Raw genomic sequence first — 23,442 nt, 5'->3', positions numbered from 1 at the left:
ACAAACGCTTTCGGATCCGCAAAAACATAGCAACAAATAATAGGTGAAGTAGCGGCGTGGGCGTTAACACAAAAAAAAGAAGGAAGCGTTATCTTCTTTTCTAATAGAGTTCAAGGCACCACCCAAAAATTGTTTTAAGCAACTCTCGGTGACGGTAGAATTTATCTAAATTTCTAAATACAACTCGAACACAATAAAGTTAAATATTTTATAAAAGGGTTACACTGGGTAATAAAACCACGTCTAGGCCACGCGAACAACCTCAGAACTGCCACAACTCTAGCTACAGAAATTGAAAGAGACTTTCCGTGTTATTAACCCAAACATCTACAAGAAACAGTAAAAATTATAACTAATAGACAAAGTCAAGACTAACGAATGAACTTCATCCAAACTCTTGAAAAATGCCGAATCCGTGAAAGACTAGGGCACACAGCAGGCAATTGCTGGTACCGCTTCAGTACTACACGGAGAGAACCAACAAGGTACTATTCTATGGTTTTCAAACCTAATAATTGCTTGATTACTTTTTCATGTTATATTTCCTCAATCAAAAGCGATGATAGTCTGAAATTCACACGAAAATCAGCAAAGTCAGGAACTTGGCAATAATACGATCAATATGCACCGTTTACCCAGTACTCTACAGCACAATCTCTGTTACGCCATCTGTTTATGAGTATAGTGCAGCTACAATATTTTAGTGATTCTTTTTCGCCTGATCATCCCGTGCTCATCACGGAATTATTCTCGTAGCGTACAGGCGGTATAATCGTGTATGGGATTCTGTTAATGCATATAGACATATTTGTATGTGCCTGTGTGTTGCCACAGATATACTTAATAAAGCAGCAGTAGTATATCTATACAGAAGCAATTGAGCACACGCACATAAACACACACGCGTATATGCACTCTCATGCAACAAAGGTATCGTACTAAGCTACTATAGCATGCATGCTGTTCTCATGCATATATACCTTGTGTATACCTATAGCTAAACCAGAATCGTTCGTCAAGTAAACCAGAATTATTCCGTGACACACCTCGGAGTATCAGGCGAAAGAGTCCCTTGCTTAATTAGATGTCTCACAAGAAAATTGTGGCCAAAACATTTGTAATAATACTGTAAGAAATGTGGACCTTTTTTAATGCTGTTAGCTTGGCGAATATACTATAAAAACATCCGGTATAAGCTTAACAATTTTGTAGCATTATTGCGTGTACAAGTCATCCTAGAATAACACCTCGTTTGTTCTCTCCACGTAGAAAAAGCCGACACTCACCAAGCCATGCCTTTGTACAATATTACACCTTCTACTACTTAATGTCATCCTAGTCACTCTCCTATACCGTTACACAATCAGTCCCAAAAAAAAGCGCGTGTCATAAAGTCAATTGTAACACAATAATCTTGCAACTACATATTAATCTAACAATTATGTGCCAAACCAATACACGCAGCACCAAACTTCAAATTCAATTAATAATGATCGAAACAATTGAAATACGTGCAACTATTGCGAAAAATAAGGTCACTTGAAGCTTCAAATAATAAAATCAAGCAAGAGGCATCGACAAACGACTAAGGCTTCTTCCGGAGGAAAAGCTTGTGAGAAACCAGTAATGTAACACTAACAACTTTTCAAAATAGAGAACAGTCAACAAAACCACCCAACTTATCATAAAAACTCAAACGCCTACCGTAATAATCAAGTTGAGCGAAATAAATCAACCCTTATCATTTATTCTCGACACCGGTGCAGAAGTATCACTCATTAAAGAATCAGTCATCGCACCTTAAAAGCATAACGAAAGGGGGAATTAAGACCCAAGGGTACATCATTTTGAGCTTTCTAGAATGCTACTTCAAATTTCACATCATTACAGATGAATTTCCCATAGAAACATATGGCCTAATAGAAAACGAGATATTTTGTACTTATTAAGTACAAATTAACTACTATGAAAATGTCTTAATAATAGGAAATTACGTAATACCTATCGAGACCAGGACAAATAACACAAGGCATTTCCAAAAACAGCGTGGAAATTCCATCGCACGCACAAGTATTCCATATAACTTCTTACACGTTAAAGAAACAGAGCACTCTCACTCAGAACCTTTGAAAACTGCACAATCCGAACTTACCAATAACCAAAAAACAAGAAATCTTGAATTACCAAAGATATCCAAAATCCGAAATCATGGAATTAAAAATGACATTCCAAAAGCTGAAATCTGAAATCATGAAATAAGAAACCAAATTCCAAAAATAAAAATTTGAGATTATGAAATAAAACATAATACTCCAGAAGCTAAAATCCGAAATCATGAAATAAAAGCTAACATTGCAATCACGGTAGTCCAAAATTAAGAAATAAGAAGCTATTCAACGAACGCTGAAGTCCGAAATCAAAATTTGAAAAACTCTGTAGTAAACTCCGATATCTGGACTTCAAAAAATCAGGATTCAAACAACAATGTCACAATAATTTAAAACTTTGAACTTAACAAACATCAAGTATCTATATTAGAAAATCAAAACGTTCTTACCCCAAAAGAAAATGTTGCGAAACTGCCGATAATTGCAAAAGCATCGAAGCTGAGAATCATAACGACAATCAACACGCACAACATCGGGATAAAAACGTAAGTGACATGGAAAACGATCTTAAAAATATCTCAGCACTAAAAATCAAGTAGGACTACAAATATTGCAAAACAGATAGGTACATATTAAAAAGAATAAAACTCTCTGAAAATTATACATTAAAAAAAACGCGCTCACAATTGCATCAAAGCCTTCAATTACAAATAAAATAAAACATGCTCCAAAGATTACAAATTAAAAAATCTTAAATACATTATTAAACTCGAGCATAACTCCACGTGAGCGAAATGTTCTAAATTTATTACGTCTTGAACACATTGAACACAACAAGCTAATAACCATGAACAAGATAATATAAGACTATGCTGACAAATTTTATCTCGAATGTAAAAGTTAACCTGCTACGGACCTCATGAAGCTAAACATCCCAACAATAATAAGTACCACCAATAAAATTAAGCTTTTCTGGCAACCTCCCGTCTTGCAGAAAGAAATCAACAGACAAGTCAAAGAAATGCCTTAGAACGAGGTCACTAAGCCCTCGTAGAGCCCTTATGCGGCGCCTGTTTTCTGCGTGCCAGAAACGCCGAGACCCAACGGACAAAAAAAATACAGAGTCACAATAGACTGCAGAAAACTCAATGAGGTAATACCCAATCATAGTCATGCAGTACTGAACATAGCAGATATTTTTGAAAAAATCGGCACATCTAAATATTTTACAGTCTTTGATTTTAAAGCTGGTTATTACCTAATAAGAATGAGAAAAAAAACAGACGTAAAACTGCCTTTATGTGCAATTTAGGACTTTCTCACTGTAAAAAATACCATTTTGGATTTAAAAAAAATTGCACCAATATTTTTAGCATTTATAGCAGCCCTTATTTTAAACATTAAAGGAGCAGCTTCTTTCTTCAACGATGTATGTATTCACTCCCAAGAATTTGATAAATACTGTGCGATTATTATTCAATTTTTAAAACAACTAAGAAAATTAAATTCAGTCTTACAGCCAGATTAATTAATTCAGTCTTACAGTCAAACGTGCGAGAATTTTTAGGATTAGTTGGCTACTACCATCGATTTATACATTCCTTTTCCAAAATAGCAGAACCCTTAAACATACTATTCAAAAAGGATCGGAAGTTCTCTTGGAACGAAGAAAGTCAAACAGCATTTGAAATCCTGAGGATAAAATATGCTCTCTTCGAATTTTAATTAACCCCGACTTTAAAAGAACGTTTTTACTCACAGCAGATGCTTCAGGCTGTGATATAGGAGGGGTGCTCTTACAAGGAGAAATTAAAAAAGATAAGCCCATTACTTTTTTGTGCCGCACCTTGTCTAAAAGTAAAAGTGACTACTGTGCATTATCCAAAAAAGCCCTAGCTCTAATATATTGTATAGAGCAATTTAGAGTGTACGTGTACAAACAGAATTTATATTAGTTACCGACCATCGGCCACTTGTATGGCTCAATTTAATGAAAAACCCATGCTCTCGAGTCACACGCTGGTGACTTAAACTGGCTGATTTTCGATTTTATGTAATATATCAGCCAGGCTTCCAGAATGTTAAGATAGAAAGGTGCCTTGTCTATAAACCCAATCGATGACCACATACTTTTACTCACCTGCACAAAAACAGAGTCACAACGCCTGCCAAATACAATATCAGAAGACACCCAGCAATACGGCATAACGACTTACCAAAGGGCAGGCAGAAGCATTAGCTTTAGCTACAAAGAAGCCCTATCCACCTTAGCCCCCAAAAAAAAAAGAATGTAACAACAATTACAATAAAGATCATTTATCAAGCTCATCTGTTTTCAAGATCGTCGAAGAGCAGACAGTCTTCTCCGTAGAAGAAGGGCAAACCGAAGAAAACTCCCCAAAAATCCATCAGAAGGCTCATCAAAGTCAGCAGCAAGACCCGCTCAACGGAGGAGAAATTTTTTTCCAAACATAACCTTTATGTGAAGCATCTATTCAAGGAGAACAAGAAAAAAAAATACGCAGAATAACAATAATAACACTAAAAGCCCATCAACCCTAGTCACACAAAAAAAAAATCAATTTTTCATGTGAAAAGATCTATTTTTAAAAAAAAAATTATGTGTACTTTACAAACAACCTTGGCAAACCATAAGATGACAGGGCAGAAGGTATTTGTACAATAAAAAAATTACCCCGCTTGGAAAAATTGACAATCGGCACACCTAAATTAATTAAACACAACACCAATTTTTACATCGTTTTACACATAAAAAGCCAAGACAAAGGAAGCAAAACAAACGTAACAACAGTTCTTAATAAGTCACTTATTAACTTAAATAAAATATCAATAGAAAAAAATATATCGACAGTCAGTATCGCTATAACCACCAAATTAGAAAATATTGAGATCCAAAAAATATCACAGATGATACAAAAACATACCACACAAACTAAAACAATAATTTGCCTGGAAATATATACCATTCTTAGCCGCAGGAGAGATATAACATTATTAAAGCAATGCATAACTCTGCCATAGGAGGGCATAAGGGTGTTAATAAAACTTACAACAAACTATAATCCAAACATTTTTGGGAACATCAGAAGAAAGACATTCAATCGTACACACAAAAACGCTTTGAATGTCAACTAAAAAAGCTAGTATGTGTTAAAATCAAACAAAAACTAGTTATCACTGACACACCTACCAAACTTTTTGCTTAACTCGCTCTAGACATAGTGCGTCCGTTACCAGCAACTTAGGAGAATAACGAGTATACTCTAACAATTCAGTGTTTATTCTCGAAATACGCTATAGCAGTCTCATTATCAGACTAAACTGCTATATTAATAGCAGACACTTTTGTTGAGAAATTCATTTGTATTCATAGAGCTCCAGCAGCTGTACTAACGGATTAAGGCACTATTTTTCTAAGTCAATTAATTAAGAGGGTAGCTAGTCGATTCAAAATCAAGCAGCTAAAAACAACGGCGTTTCACCCCTAATCAAACGGCTCCTTGGAAAGATCACATCTCACCCTTACTGAATATCTTAAAATATTTATTACAAAAGAAAAACAGTGGAATAAATGAGTAGAATTAGCGACTTTTAGTTTAAATACTAATAATCACGAAAGCACTCAACACACACCTTTCGAACTAGTTTTTAGAAAAATAGCACGGCTACCTAGTAGCAAACCCCTCGAAGCAGATAATTTGTTACCCACATACTCACAATACATGACAGATCTACTCACTCAACTAAACAATCTACATAAGATCGTTAAAAAAAAATAAATCATGGCTAAAAACAAAGCAAAAAAGATATACTACAAAAAATCAAATTTTAAATTAATTAAAATAGAACATAATGTATGGATCCTACAGGGCTCCAAAGGTCAAAAATTTAACGATCAGTATTCTGGACCTTACTTAGTGCTTGACACATGGGAAAACAGAAACGTAAAAATTAAGATCATCAAAACACACAGCAAAATAGTACAGTGCAGCTGCTTACGCTACTTATACATCTCTCAGAACCCCTTAATAAGTAATAATAAAAAAAAAAAAAAAAAACTCATGCACACATACTAACACACGCATGCGCTGTCTGCGAATAAGAATACTTATTTTTTCTTACTTGCTAAACGCTCGTGTGTATTGTTATTTTTGTTTGATGTGCCGTAAGAGCCACGGTAAAGAATAAGTCAATAATATTAATCACGAGAAACAAATTAAAAATTACTCATTTTACAGATAAAGATAATTCTCTGGCTATTCATCTTTTACCAAATCGTCAACTAAGTCACAGCAATTATTGGATATAACTGCGGCCAATCTTTTGCTAATTTTACAACTTTCTCTCTAGTCAATATAAGAGAATGGGACATTCCTGTACCAGTCATACATTCAACTAGAGTACACGTGTCACGTATTCAATTAAATGACGACGCTTCCACACGTGTCACTTATCGCAAAATCAAGCTGAATACCTCAAAGAAATAACATGAGATAAATGCAATAGAATGCTTTCACACAAAAGTAAAGCTCTTTTTGACAACATAAACAAGACATTATCATTAACAATCTGAAGACCTTTTTCGTAACATTAGCAGACTCCATAGGTTCTAATGGCCCCGTTAAAATGTACATCATGTATTATCACGTATCCTTAAGGACGATCACTGCATTGACAGCGTTTACGGATACGCATTTTGGAGCGTAATCCCTATTGACTCATGCGACCGTAATCGCTACAAAACTCTGTTTACAGGATACGTAAGCAGGGTATTTAAAAGAGAAAATGAGTTTAAATCGCTGTATGTACTCGAATCAGATCATGTGTCGTACGCATTCAAATATATGGGTACTGTAAACAGTTACTATACAATACTAAACTTACACAATTACTAAAACTAGACACCAAACAAACTCGAAAATACTCCAGTCCCCTCGAATTAGCAAACAGCGGTATTTATTCTTACAACGAGATAGAAAAATTAAAAACTTACATCATATTTTCTTCCGAACGCTCAGTGGTACCTAATCAAGTAGCAGCAAGTATAACAGGAAAGACAAGACTTGCACAACAACTTTAACGCTTCTATATATTTAAGGAAAATACTTTACAAACACTCGTGGAAAATATTTGGTATAAAATGTGGCAAAAATTAATTTTTTTCGGCTCAGCAAGTGCCACTTTTACCACCAGAATAATAATTTTTCGGATCATTAAGTTTATTTTAGACACAATTATTCACGGTTACGCTCTACACAGCATTTATAGATGGTTAATTTACATCCTAAAAGCAATCTAGAACTCACTCACGGCCCTGCTGCTACATCTAGCCTGATTGCCGCCCAACGGTGAAAACTCAGGCAACAGAGGCAATACCACTACTCAAAATCCACCAAGTTATCAGCAAATACCAGTGAAGCAACTTACAAAAATAATATTTATAGACTACATCGCAGCCACTGCACCACCAAAAACCATACACTCCTACCCCATATTACATGAACTCAAATTTCATCTTTAGCAATTAATATTAAAAACGCAGAAACGTAAGTAAAAAAAAAAAAAAATTCTTTGACATGGAACTACAAGTAAATAAATCTTTCAATTTAGTCTAAAAACCGAATTTTCCTAACCATTTAATGTTTTTTGATGACGCCGTAATTTAGACAAAACAACGTGAAAATAAATCAACGACTAATTACTCTTATAGAAATGACCGTGTCTTACAGTTATATATTAGAGCGGGTAAAATAGTGCAACACAGCTAGTCAGAGATAACACAAACACCCCAGAAGCATGAAAAACAAGCAATAGATTGTTTTATAGAAGGGTTTGAAGCCCCAGTAGCTCGCTACATGTGCCCACCCATGTACTACACAGCTGTCAAAGTGTGCCACCAACTCGCCGAACGAATCAGCAATCACTTACGAGATCTTGAAAACCTCAAAATGCAACAACATTGACATATAACTATGTAATACAAAAACAAGTAGGAATATATAATCTTTCTCTTTTTATTCAGAATATCTTTATTTCGTTTTCAGATATCAGAAATGTTTTTGTGTTATTTTATAATTACAATTATGACAACAAGTGCCAAGGTAACACCTGAATCTCATCAATTGAACTTTAACCCAGAAAGCGCTTTTAGACAAATACAAAATATGAGAATAATAATCAAATTTTAGTCCATAGTATCTTCCATGAACACTAAACGTCTTAAACAAGATCATTATGACCTCACCGACATTTTAATTAATCTTAACACTACCCCTCTAAAAAAAATATCCACAACGACACCTTGTCTTGTACAGTATAAAAATTAGCAATTGAAATTTAAGAACGAGGTAACTTTAATTCTATGTCCTATAGACAATTAACTTTGAACAAAGTTACCAATATCACAACTTATTCTGAAGATATCAGAATTTTCAAACATATGTATATCACCCAACAGCAAACTATCGCTAAACGCGAAAAATGCACCCATCACATAGACAATAAAATTAACCAAAACAAGAAAGCACCCACAGAGTAACTAAAAAATCTACAAACCTAACTAAATTCAAAAAGAGTGCCAGCACACCTACTAAGGCACAAGCACAAGGAGACGTCTTGTTACTTAACAACTATTACATCTTCGTCATCTTTATAAATCTCGTTGAAAAAATTACCAACTCAATGCAACAAAGTAAGTTTAAAATTTTTAGTAAGACTAATATACTATGTTAGTTATTAAATAAATACCATTTCTCAACAAGAAATATCAATCCCAGTAAAGCAATGGATACCCCATCTTTGTATAAATACAGTCAACTTCGATTTAAGGTAATCGACAGCGAAATCATGATACATTTCATATTTCTGCTCGTACAAATAACGACTTTAAAACTGTCTAAATGCATACCATGGCCAGTATTTAAAAAAAATTAATAGCCACAATAACACAACCGTGGCTCACATAATACTCACAGCAAATTATTTAGCACTAACACATAGTCGCCGCAAACACTATTTTGTTGAACAGTCAGAACCAAGTTAATGTCTTTTTATTGACGTGTACTTATGCTAATCACTATCACGTGACATAAGGTCGAACTTTTGTGAAGTAGAAATATTCCGTAATTCTAAAAATATTGATTTCTATAGGTGTAATATACAAGTATTAAACGCCAGGCCATCTTATGTCATAAGAACATACAACCCATCCAGTGGCTCTTTTTAACAAAAAGTAAACAAAACATCATCGTCTTCTGAGGAGGAAATAAATATCACTTGCCATTAGTTGGATATGGCGTTATAAAAGCAGACTTCAGATACTCCATAAAAGACGCAGAAAAGCGTCTACTCCAGAACCAATATATACGTAAACAGCAACATAATCATTCCACCTCTCACTCTCCTGATATACAAACCTAAAAAAATTTTTGAACTAAACTTGTACGTATTTGCCACAACAACAAATGTATTGTACAGCTAATTCAAAAATCAACACATATATCATCATAGCCACAACAGTACTCCTGATCAACATAACGCTAGCCCTAGCAATTCTTATAAAATGTTACTTAGTGCTTACTAAAAGACCTTTTGAGAAGTTAATAGTGAGGTTAAATCAAACTAGCATTCGCTATACGTCTATTAGAAGCATCGACCTCGATTTTTACTGTGACTTTGAAGGCCCGATGTGCACTTCAGAAAATAAAACGAATTCCGCAGCCAAAAGGACAGAACAAATTTACGATGTCCCCAACTTTTTGCCTATACGAGTGGCACACAGCATAGGAACCCTTATATAGTGATGGGAAACTAGTCATAGTCATAGAAGAAGCGACGAGAAAGTCTGTACGCTATTCAAGAGATTGAAAGGATAATTTAATGACCTTATAACGATAACACCAACTTATTCCATTATAACGTCTACTTTAGCAGCCAAAATGACTCAAAATATCCTGGAAAAATAAAAGCAGTAGAAAGCATACATCGTCAGACCTTTGTTTTACAGTGACCAAGCGATTGGTTTCGAATTTTCCATACTCGAGACTGTTTTCCTTTTCTCAGCTTCAATCAAGGTAAAGAAAGTATAGATAGTCACGCCCGGTTCTTGCGTACTACACTTGACAAAGGATGTTAGGAACAGTGTATATGCCAAACACAGCGCATTTTTTCAACCTTATTCTTGCGCCTTTCGCACTTATATTTTCGTTCTAACCACCTCCACGAAAAAAAAGCGGAAAAAAATGGTACTGACCGAAAACGGAAAATTTACTGCGAATCCAGAAGTCAAAGTATTAATCGGCCTAGAGCTGCTAGCATATGGGATAGTCACCCAATCTGACGCATGACGCAATCAAAAACCAAGAACTTTAATCTCAACCAGTACAAGAATGTTCGTGCAACAACAACAAAACGCGCCAATTCGAGAAAACCAAGAGAGGAAGAACATCTTGCGAGCACTGAAATACGGTTTGACCCGCCATCATCGCAAACAACAAAAACTGCCACAGAAGAGCTTTAAAAACAAAATTCATCTTACCGCTTACGAAATCCTCTGGAAAAAAGAATTCTTCTGCAACATCATTAAGAAAACCAGCCGAGACCTTGAATGAGCCAAAGCAATGTGGCAGGAACTAAGCTTCAGGTTCATGCATCGTGAGATATCGCCGCTATCTGGACATCCGAGGATCGATGTTTACGAGCTCCTTTTCCGACAATAAGCAGCTGCTGAAGGTAGTGGAATAACTTACGGTGGACTCCTCGAAAGAACAAATCTTGGACAAGAAGCCAGCTTACCTAACCCACCTCATTTTGGCAATTACAAGGATTATGGATTCAGATTGCCAGTCTGGTGATCATGTGAACAGTGCTACTGGCATAAAATTAACTATAGGTTTGAAGATAATGAGACAAGGTGCATCTTTCAATGATGATTTTAAGAGTTTGAATAAATATTTTTTTCTTTTCTTTACAGGTAACATAAATAGTTGAATATATATATACTAGTGGGGCTCCGTCCCCCTGCGCACTCCGCGTGCCAACCCCCCCTTTAATTGTGTTATAAGTGTAATTTTTTTAAAATAAGGTTTGTATTAATATTTTTTAAAGCCTTAAAAAATGATAAAATTAATTGTTTGTATAAAAATAATATGTTAAAGTATATTTTACAGAATTCGGAAGACTATGGCATTTTTCTAAAATACTTAGGAATAAATTTTTTATGCTGGGAAATGATTACTGGTCTGATTTTAAGGAAATATAAAGAACAAGTTGCTAATTTCAAATAAAAGTGGTAAAGTTTATATAGACAGAGAGATGTGCCCTTGACTTTTTGTTGGTGAGCTTTATTATTTCTTCTAGTGGCTCTCTGTTTTAAATAAGCTGTCTATCCTGTATGTGTCCATAGATATTTCTAAGCTCTTATAACTATATATGCCCCCTGCGTGCTCTGCGCACCAAGCCCCATAATTGCAAATTACATTTACGAAGTATGGAAAAAAATCCGAATTCTATTAATTGTTACTTGAAATTTATACATGTAAAAAATGTATAGTGATCATAATTAATTACATGAAATTTTAACAATCACTTTTTCCCTAACTAATAATAGCTATTTAGCTATTTCTATTAGATTAGTAGAACACGATTTTCAAAACCGTACAATTTTTAAAGAAGCATGTAACGTTATGCTGGCTTTTCAACTACGAAAATTTTTCGCATGGTTTGTTACGTCTGAAAATTTTTTTGGTAATATTATTTGGAACAAATACAAAAAATTTTTTATTAAAGATTGTAAAGATGATCAAAATAAAGCTCTTTTACGATCAAAAGAAATTTTTAATTCTGAAAATATGTCTTGTAAAGATTTCAGTTTACCAGAACCAACAGAAACGATAAAAAAAAATATCGATACTGACAATGATGAGAATATTTTGTAAACATAAATTCCATGAAATGTTTTCACAATTCAGTCATGATCAACGTCGAATTTTTTAAGAAATAATAAAACTTAAAAAAAAAATTTTTTCCTTCGATGGTTCTGGTGGATCTGGAAAAACTTTTCTATACAAAACATTAATTTATTATTTCATATCAATTGAAAAAAAAATTCTTGCAATGGTTTAGACAGGTATTGCTTCTATTCTGCTCCCAAAGGGAATGACCACTTATAGAACTTTCAACTTCCTTTAGACTTAAGGAGGCTTGGGCGTTTGGTGTCGTATCTATTGAAGGGCCCCTGTGGGGTACTTGTCATACAAATGATTCTTTGTAATATTTTTTTTATAATCATTTTGATTATACACATGTGTGTACAAAATAGCAATAATACGCGGAAAAGTCGTTGGGAAAATCGATATTAAAAAATTTATTAGTTTTCCCGAGGTACCTTGTGTAAAGACGACGGCCCTGCCACGATAAAGCTGACAACACTGTACTCTCTTGCTCTCATCTGCTATTATATACCTATACTTGTGTTAGACTTAAATTTTCATGCTTGTATGTTTATGAATGTACAGCGCATGCGCACTTACAGTATCTGAACAAAACAATTCTCATGTTCGATGTTTTCCTCGCTATTTTCTCAAAATTTAACGTGTTGATCCTATTCTTTTTTATAAATAATAGATTCTTTATACTTTCAAGTACATGTACCAATTTAATGTGTGGGCCCACAGCTTTTTATTGCGGTACGGTAGTCTATTGAATTTCGGGTTCCGTAAGGTTGCATGTTAAAATGACGAATTTTCACAAGCGATTTTCTCGAAAATAAATGTGTTGACCTACCTATTTTATTTTCTTAAAAAAATCTAGCAAACTTTATCTATATAATCTCTGAATTTCAAACCTAGCCAACATTTAATTCAAAATCGCCCAAGCCTCCTTAAGCACTATAGAAAGTGCATTCTTTCAGTTTAAGCCAGATAAACAATAATTACGTAATGTAGAAGTAGTTATTTGAGATAAAGCTTCTATGATACCAAAAAAAGCGTTAAAAATCGTTGATAGAATTTTAAAAGATTTATTTAGTAGTAATAAACCTTTTGGAAATAAAATAATACTTTTGGGTGGAGACTTTCGTCAAATTCTCCCACTAGTAAAACATGAAAGCAAAATAACTATCATTCAAGAAACCATAAAATTTTTCAATTTTTGGCCTTTATTTAATATTTTTTATTTAAAAAATAATATGCGCTTAACTCATAAAAAATTTTCTTCATTGCTACTGGATGTAGGAGAAGGCAAAATTTAAACTTCTATAATTCCTTAGACATGGAAAACAAATGATGTATGTTCTAAGATTTTTAACAATGATGATGATTGTTTTATACGTAAAGCTATATGAACATCTCACTATGAATACACTGATTTTTTTAACAAAAAAATTTTTAATAATATGGTAGGAACATGAGTTACGTACTATAGTATTGATAAAGCAACTTACAAAAAAGTAAATAAATCAGACGATAATACTTACATTAATTTTCCTACAGAATATTTAAATATTATTAAAGAAGGTCTTCCTCCACATGAATTGAATTTGAAAATTAACGCTATTGTTATGTTGATATGAAACTTAAACATATCTGAAGGACTTTGCAATGGTTCAAGATTACGAATTACAAAATTATCTAAATACAATATCGAAGCTGAAATAATCACAGGTGAAAAAAAAGGAAATAAAGTCTTTATTCCAAGAATAACACTACAAACAAACAATTCTTTTTCGCTACCATTTATATTGTACAAAAAACAATTTCCATTTACCTTAGCTTTTTCTATGACTATCAATAAATCTTAAGGCCAAAGTTTTTATGCCTTAGGATTATACCTTAGAAAACCATTATTTTCTCATGGGCAATTATATGTTGCATTGTCTAGATGTAGAAACCAAAAAAAAATTTTTATCCCAATTGAATTAGAAAACAAATTTGAAATCAGAAATATTGTTTGGAATGAGATTTTAGAGTAACAAAAAAACTATTCTGTTGGTCATTACTATTATTATACTTTCTTGCAAATTTTATCTTTCATCAAAAAAACAAATTTTAGTACCGTCTAGTACCCAGAGTTATGTAATTATAAACAATCTGTTTTTTGTAAAACTGAATCGCACGAAAAAATTCACAAAAAAAATTTTTTGTATGTAATTTGTGTAGCATTATAATGTTAGACAAGAAAAACTATTTGCGTCACACAAAGGAATGCAAAAACATTGAAAACAATTTTAAGTGTATTAAATGCGAAGACAGTTTCAAAACAAATTATCACTTACAGAGACATTTAAAAAGTAATGAAAAAAACGTTCAAAAAAACATTTGTCAAAATAGTCGAAAAGGTTATGTAAGAGCACAGCACCGAAAGAAATATTTTAGAGTATGTAATCAAAATAAACATCGTAAGTATGATAATTGTAACAAAATTGTTTGTTATGGTCAAATAAAATTATATATGAAAATTAGACCACTTGTAATAATTAATATATAAGGCCTTACGAATATATTTACATTATACATGGGGAAGCTGGGGGGAGCTGGGGGAGGGTCGGGAGGGGAGCTGGGTGGAGCGGGGGGTAGGTGGAGGGGAGGTTAGGGGTAAACTAGCAAAAAAGTATAATTAGTTGAAAAATGCAAGAAAATGAAAGAATAACTACCTTATTTGGGGGAAGCTGAAGGGGAGCTGGGAGGAGCGTGGGGGAGCAAAACCTTGCTCTAACTCTTACGACTATATTATGTAGGAATATATACATATATATATATATATATATATATATATATATATATATATATATATATATATATATACATTATGACGGTGAGATACTGTCGAGCCATCATCGGTAGGCTAGGACCGATAGGAAAAGAGGGAAAAGGGGAAAAAGCTGAAAAGAGATTAGATTAGCTCGAGCCAGCAAACGCGCGTGAAGCGAATTCTTGCTGTGGTTTGCGACGAGCAATTTTTCCAAGGTAATTTTTTCGTGAGAAGCGAATTTTTTTTTGGTGAACGTGAGAAGCGTCCTTCGGAGTGTTTCTGTTCCTGCGATTGTTATTGTGGTGGCTGAGCTTGAGTTGTTTCCAGTGCAGTGCTTAGTGCTGAGTGTCCAGATCCTGCTGGGATAGCAGGCGACGCCGGACTCAGGGTCACCAAGGCTGATACTGTTGATCTTGACCTTCAAACGCTGCCAGTAGGGACGCTTATTGACCTAAGCGTACCCGCTCCATTGTTTCCAAGTAGACTTGGCCTGCGAGTGGCATCGTCGAGGAGCGACTTCGAATCACCGTCAGTACCTGCCAGCAGGCAGCTGATTGTAAAGGGCAGCGAGCTTTGAATAGCCCACGTTGTCTGTCCAGTTTGTAAGTTTGCGCTGCAAGCTCGTGGAGTCTTCGCACTTGACTAGCGTACACACATACACACCTACACACCAACGATTACTTTTTGTAAATTGTACGAATTCTTTAGAATATACTTCTTTTATTTAAATTCACTCGTGAGTGCTTCCTTTTTGTTTGTGCCCTGTCACCCCTGTATGTGCTAAAGTCGTTGCAAGAGGCGACGACGTCCCAGGTCGTCACGATACTTGGCCCCTGCGGGATCTGGGCGAGCGAGATCCACGTACATCACTTACAGGAAGTGTCACCTTGGGTATCTGGGCAACACAGGCCCGGTCGAGGTTGCAAATTCTGCCTCGTTAAAATCCGCTTCAGTGGCACCCCGTAACATTGGCACCTGACATTACAACCTTCTGTTGGGTATCGCGTGACGTTGCGTCGTCCTCAAGGTAGACGACCCCGACTATTACTATATACATAGTAATAGTAAAGTAGGAACTGTAGCAGTAGCTATAGCAAAACAAAGTAGATCACGTGTATAACGCGTAGAACACGTTAGCGTACGCGAGAGACACCGGCAGACTCGTATAGATCGCGCGTGTAAACCAAGCAGTGGCTATGTTTATGTGACAATTTTGAGTCGCTGCTGACTTCCAGCACTTAAGATTTTTAGTGTACTAGTGCGAGCGAGAAAGAAAATAATATTTTGAGACGATATATTATTTTCGAATGCCAACAAGCTTAGCCTGTCAAATCGGATTTTCACAGGTGGCGAACGCTGATGTACGGTGGAAGTAAAGTACACAGCGCGTATACGCCAGTATACAGGTATATATGGCTTTTGGCTTCTCGCGGCTCGTAGAACGACGTGCAGTAGTGTACGTGTGCAAGAAATACTATACATAACTGTATTTAAAAATTTTACCACTCTTATACACAAATACAAAAAGCAAGAGTTCAGGGAGTCGATATCCCTACAGCTGAAAGCTTTAAATATAAAGTTGTATTAAATTATAAAATGAGTTCTAATCCTTCAGGCATAAATTTAGGCAGAAAATTAGGTCCAACTAACGCTTTGGCGCAAATTCCCCTACCTGTCAGCTCTCTCTCTCTCTCCCAAGCTAATTTCTGCGTTGTGGCACAGTGCAGTTACTACCAGTAATTTTTTTTCTACAGTGCGAGTTTTGGTACTAATGGGACCATGACAACGCAGATCCAAGCGCTTACGACGTGGCCACAAATGTATGCAGTGAGCTCGTCAACGCACCCAACGTACTGCAACCTACCCCAATATTCGGCTGTACCCGTTGATCCCATACGTCCAGCCTGGTCAGGGGGGAGTCTTCCGCCCCCAGCAGGAAGAAATTTGGGGTCAGACAGGTCGTACATTCACTCCAAATGCTGTGACTTAGGACAAATCGTTTCAGCAGTGGAACGCAAAGTTCCCTGAGAAAAGTTACGACAACTTTGACACCTTCCTCACGCGCATTACGGAGTGCCGCACAGCTTACGAATTGACAGAAAAAGAGCTTTTCCAAGCTCTACTGGAGCTTATGACCGGCATGGCAGCGATATGGTTCCGCAATAAATGTGACCAATGGACCAGCTGCGCTAATTTTGTAGCCGAGGGGCATGAGTGGTATGGCTTAGACGAAGAGGTGCAGTACCGTCTAACCTCGAATGCGCAAAATTTGCACCCAGTACGCTAGTGAGCCCGTACGAAACTTCATAAAACAGATTAAGAATAATGTGCGGTGAATTCAACCTCCGTGGTTAGTTGAACATCAACTGGACCTGTTTCACAGGAACATGAGACCCAAACTACAGGATCGAGTCCGACGAGACGAGGTGTGCAGCCTGGCAGATCTGCGACAAAAAGCCACTGAGGCTTAGCACCTCCTGGAGTTTAGGAGTGCGTTCCGTGAGCCACCCCCACCCAAACATTTTTACCTACCAGAACCGGCGTACAAGCCCAAGGCTAAGACTGCGGAGGCCAGGAAATAGCTTAAGGTTGATGATATCAGCAAGACGCAACCTGAGAGCGCAAGCTCGCAAGAGATAGTGTCCATCCGCAGCAAACAAGCTGCTCTTTGAAAGGCAATAGAGGAGCTGCCAAAGAAATTGGCTAATCCTCCTGAAATATCTGGGTACAATCTACGAGCGCTATACGACCCTGGCGCTACGCACACTGTCATGCGAGCAGTCAGGATTCAAATAGCGATCGCCTGCGGTCGTCAACTATGTCTCACGCTGGGCAGTGCAGCGATGACTGACAGACGACCATCACCCACCTTAGGCCTCGTCACCCTACCCTTCGCGTTTAGAGGGGTGAAACGGGACGTAGATGTCATAGGGCTGTCCGAGTTAGACACTGATTGCTATGTCAGCGCTAACTTTATCAACGCTTTTGGGACCATCCAGGATCCAGTTGATAGAGTCCTGGTACTAAAACCTGGCCAGAGCTTGAGCCATATACCTATACCTGCCTCCATGACATAATAACTGTCCCGGAGACATTTGAGGAGCATCTGAACTGGCTAGAACATGTGCTGAAATGTGTTCGTGACGCAGGACTTACCCTCAACCTAGAAAAAAGTGAGTTCTGTCAATCAAAGATAAGATACCTCGGTATCCTTGTAAACGAAGATGGTTTACGTCCAGATCTGGCAAGTTAGAACCAATTACGGCATTCCCAGCTCCAAAGAGTCTGAAACAGTGTATGTGATTCCTTGGCATGGTTTCATATCACAGGAAGTTTCTGGCAAACTACTCGATGGTAGTAGAACCTCAGTGACGGTGGGAGAGAACCCCCTTCTAACGACTCAGGGTCCGAAGAAGAAGTGGTCAGAGTCCCTAAACCATTGTTAAAAAGCGGTGCACAGGCAAAGGAAAAAAAACAAAAGAACACAAAAAAAAACAACACAAATTAGAAATACAAAAAAAAACAAAAAAAAAATAAACCAAAACATAAACTGAAAGAACAAAAATGAAAATAAAAAAGATAAATAAAAAATACACACAAAAAAAAAAATCAAAACAACGCACACAAAACAAGAACACTACTAACAAAAAAAAATCAAAAACATGTATGATAAAGCGCTATTATACCCTTTGCACACACATATTTAGCGCACTTAAATAGTCATGTATGTATAATGATTACTAAAACCTTTTGCCCTTCGTAATAATATTTACGCCACTTTCAAATATCACCATCTGCACATCGACCCCTAACTTATTCTTTTTAATCCACTTATAATTGCATCAATGGACCCATAGACTATAATACTAATATTAAGCACTGGATATTTGTGAGAAAGATACGCAAAAACCATCGCTAAAAAATACGAAAAGTCGAGACGACTTTTTCAACTAGAGGGGGACACTCATTATCACTTGTCACATACCAACCTATACGCAGCCAGCCTCGCACACATACAAGCAGAAAACCGGCCATTACAAAAAAGCTGAAAGCAGAAAAAATCTCATTTAAAACAGCTCTGTACATCTATGGCGTAAGGCAAATACCTCCATTGGACAACACTTGCAAACGACATTTGGATAGCTTAATCGAGTATATGGTAATAAATTTGTTACTGGACAATTCCGAATTCATTTCTGAAATAACCATTAAACACCAAGCAACGCGAGCAGTCAAGGTAATCCTAAAAAACTTAAACAGCAGCTTTTAGCGTTGTAAAATAAGAAAATACATAGAACACTCCAAATGGGATCAAGCCAAAACTCGGTAACGAGGACAAGCTGCTGTCAGTACAGCTGGTATAACATACGCTGGCCATTAGGAGTGGCTTCCATTGGAAGTAAAGGGTTACAAACGTCATGTTACTCCTTAGCGATGCAAACTTTGTCTCCTTGACACTAAACCCTGGAAAGACTGTTGCACATGTACCATTCGTCATTTTCAAGGTAATGAAAATGACACTTTTGCGAGATGCCAGTTTTAGTGCCCTAACCTAGTACGCTACCGGAGCTTACATAATGATGTTTGCCGTTACTGTAAGTCTGCTTCGAACAAATTTGACTTCAACATCGTAAGCCAGCGATAACCACCTTTCCTTCCTCCTACCATCTCGTCTGTGTGTCAATATTACTGCCTCTGCACTCCATTAACCAATAAAAGTAGTAATAATAAATAAATCAATAAATATATAAAAAACACTACACCTCACTAACTGTATAACTAAAAAATAAGATAACTGTTAGCTATCAATTCACATTGTAATATGAAATACTAATATGTAAAGACAATATTTTATACGAATGTAACTCTAGATTCATTAAAATTATGCAAACCATATATTTATAAAACGCGAGCCAATCATTCCAGGCACGAACTCACCCAGCCAGTAAAAACTTAGGGGAGGCGTGTCACGTCTAGTAACGTCTACCCACTGTTGATAACAAATACCATATAGTATTTGTCACTTATCTATCACACCCATAAATCAATACCTACGCACGCTCGGTCGATCGTGTGCTCACCAGCCATTCCTGCTCTCTAACCTCACCCCCACTAAATTTAACAGCTGGCTTACGCCTGCAGCTGCACTTTTTTTCCAAGAATATGTTAATAAAATTTACCTCTACTCCTTGACTCACTACAAGTCTACAACTACAGGTCTTACCCCCGATTATTGATCCAATTTAGGGTTTGAATAGAACCGCGCCCTGCGAGCTTGTCATCTTTCCTGAAGGATCCGTCAACTAATAAGCAAGTAGCCGTTATGAACTACAGCGAGTAATATGATTAAACGTCCAATTGTCTAAGTTATCATTATAATATTGGTGATCTAATAAAGCAAGTTTTTCTAACAATTCAATTGAGCTTTTCCTTTCTTATAGTATATTACCGGCTCAACAAGCAATTTATTTCACTGGCCAACCCAGGAGAGTTGTCAGCTGCCAATCGTTCATTACTCGTAAAGGTACTGGTAAATGACTTTTAATACTTCAATCTCATTACAAACACTGCTAAACGCAAACGTATTTGCTGTCTACGCACTGTACGCTGCATTTAAATTATCGCGCACCAAAGTTACATTGAAGAGCCATGACAAAACACATACTTTAACAAGATAAATAGTTGTGCTGGTTCTTTTACTGCCTACCACCTCCTCCCCATGAATTCCTTTCAGACTCCCTTTTAGACTTTTCTTCTACCTCTTTTTCCTTTCACTGATTACCCTGAGTAAGGAACTCCTGTACCTCTCAAAATAAAGAAGTGACTTTTACGTATTTTCTGCTTCTAGAGACAATATACGTGAGATAGAAATAATCGCTACTTTTGTTGCTTAGGTAAATTTTGTAATACTTATTTACATTTTTTTTTGGGTTTAACTGAACAACACAGCATTAAAAATATTATCTGGTATCTCAGCCTCTGACTCTGTATCAAATACGTTTTTGAGATTTCTGAGCCCAACTTTAAATGCTTCATCAGTTATTTACATGCAGTAATAGTCAACTGCAGTCACTTTGAGTTTTTAAGAACATGTGTGATAAAATATAATAAAAACGACACAAATAGCTGTCATCTCTGTAATGTACGCTTATATTAACTATGACTATGTATACTTAAATTACATTATTTTTAATGTATATAAGGGTGATTTTGTGTGATATAACCATTAGAAAATAAAACGACCAACGATTATTTTGTTGTCGTTATTTCATGACATTTAAAATTAATAAGTTATCCTTTGAATGAAGAAATACAGTGTTGCTGTATTTTAATTATAATTTACAAAAATCAATAGTTTGACATCCAACAGATGTCCTTTTTAGGGCTACATAATTTCAAAATATATTCATATTTAAAGAAATTGTTGGTAAATACAAATGTATTATCAAATTAAAAAATATTTAAAATCAATAACTTGTGATTACGCCATACGAAGCGCACAACCAAAAATAAGTAACACATAACTAATATGTTACTACACGCCAAAAATAAGAAATGCATGAAGAAACTATCTAATGATTGAGCAAAATTCATTAATCCATCAGATGTCCATGCATGTATAATCACTTCACACGCTTGCAAAGTAATGCTAGTCATTCATAGCAATTGTATTGATGAAATCCTCTTTAGTGTTCTATAGAAAGTAGTACCAGACTTGCTCTTATACATGTCTGAATCAAATATCTTTAAGTAAAAAATCTCCCAAGCACTTGCTCCCTCGCCAAAATATAAATAGAAAATGCTCAAAATTTATGTAAATAGTGTGACTGTATTTTGAATTTAAAAATTCCTTTCAATCTAACTTTAAACTACTATGAGAGCTTTACAGAGACAAAAAACAAATAGTAGTTAAAATACATCCGCCGTATAACCTGGACCTTTCTTCATCTAACTTTTTTGCCAAGCGTTCTTAATTTTTGGCACGTCACTAAACATATGTGTGGTCTAACATTGACGTGATGAAAGACAACACCTTTTCGACTGATTAATTATGTCCGTTTTTTTCCATTGCCCGCTGCAACCGTATTAGTTGCTGCCAGCTGATAGTAGAGTTATACTTCGTCATTTTCTCTCTTTTTTTGGATTAACTTGCTTTTTGTCTGGGTCACCTCTACGTTCACCCCCCAGTGATCCTCAACATGCCATTACCACCTCTACAGATTTTTTCTTGACTCCTTAGTACCCCTCAGTCCACTATACCATTTTTGCGGAATCTTACTAACCTAAATGTACCCCATCACGTTTCCACATATATATGTATACGTATCAGTTCATTTTTTAATTAATTGTATTAGAAAATTGCGCTGAAAAATAAGCTTGGACATTTCAAAAGTACATGTACGAATAAATGTTAGAGTATATTATTTGCTGATATCATATTATCAATAATATAGTAGTAAGCAAACATTATTTACATTATTTTTACTTAAATTCTTTTTTTATTAAAACACATCATTGCTCTTTCCCGATCTCATAAGGACTAGAAAAGTTTTTTTAAAATACATATTTTCGTACATACTTTAACTCCATCAAAAACACAAATAAATAATTGAATGCTAACTTTTTATTGGCTTATGTGTGACATTAGACTTATACATACATAAATTTAAATAATACTTAATTTAACAATTGTACAAGTCAATAAGGTACTGCCCTATTAAGAAGATCAACTGAAAGAACCAGTCAAGCTATTTTAATGAGATTTGCTGTGCTTTTAGATGTATAAATGTGTATGAGAGACTTTTGTAATTATTTGTGTTTCATATAGCGTTTTATGAATTGAAAATAGTCTTCTCCTTTAAAAAGTAACGAATTAAAAAGATGTATGTAAAGCTTATGGCAGAAAATTTTTTTAAATAGAATTGGCTACTTTCTATCTAAATTTTGTCAAAGGAAACAAAATTTTTCATACAGAGTACATTGATACGTGCGGGGGGAGGATAAAAACGATGAATACTTTTTATTTTATGATAAAGGAAATATCAAATAATGAAAAATACATAGAAACGATTTTTTTTAACGGAAGCGTACATTGCCTTCTAATCGACAGTCTAAGGGTAACTTTGAGAAATTTTCTATTGTCATAAAATTAAGCTTAATCTTTCTGCTGCAATTTGAATAAATTAAAATAGTTAACCTTATTAACTATAGACGTTAAATATTTCTCGCCCTCTATGTTACAATTATATGTTGTATTTTTCTTGATTTTCTGGGGCAAATAACAAAACTCTTGGCTTTTCTTTTAGCGACGTTTCGTCGACTGGAGTGTCGACCTCTTCAGGCTTTATTAACAATAATAATAAATTTTACAATGACTAATGAGTATGGATACATATAGTGTGAAAATAAGAAACGGAATACCTTATTGAAAATCGTGAAGAAAACTTTAACGTGCCGAGAAAATAACTCACATGCGAGTCAAAATGGCAAAGGCGCCCACATTATAATGACCATCCCTTTTATTGCCAGGTACATATATACGCACATACAAATTTCGCAATTCAAC

Source organism: Copidosoma floridanum, unplaced genomic scaffold (genome assembly GCF_036245765.1).
Source record: "Copidosoma floridanum isolate Cflo_tuat_1 unplaced genomic scaffold, Cflo_Japanese_pri ptg000005l, whole genome shotgun sequence".
In the NCBI taxonomy this organism is placed as follows: Eukaryota; Metazoa; Arthropoda; class Insecta; order Hymenoptera; family Encyrtidae; genus Copidosoma; species Copidosoma floridanum.
Note: the sequence above shows the minus strand (reverse complement) of the source record.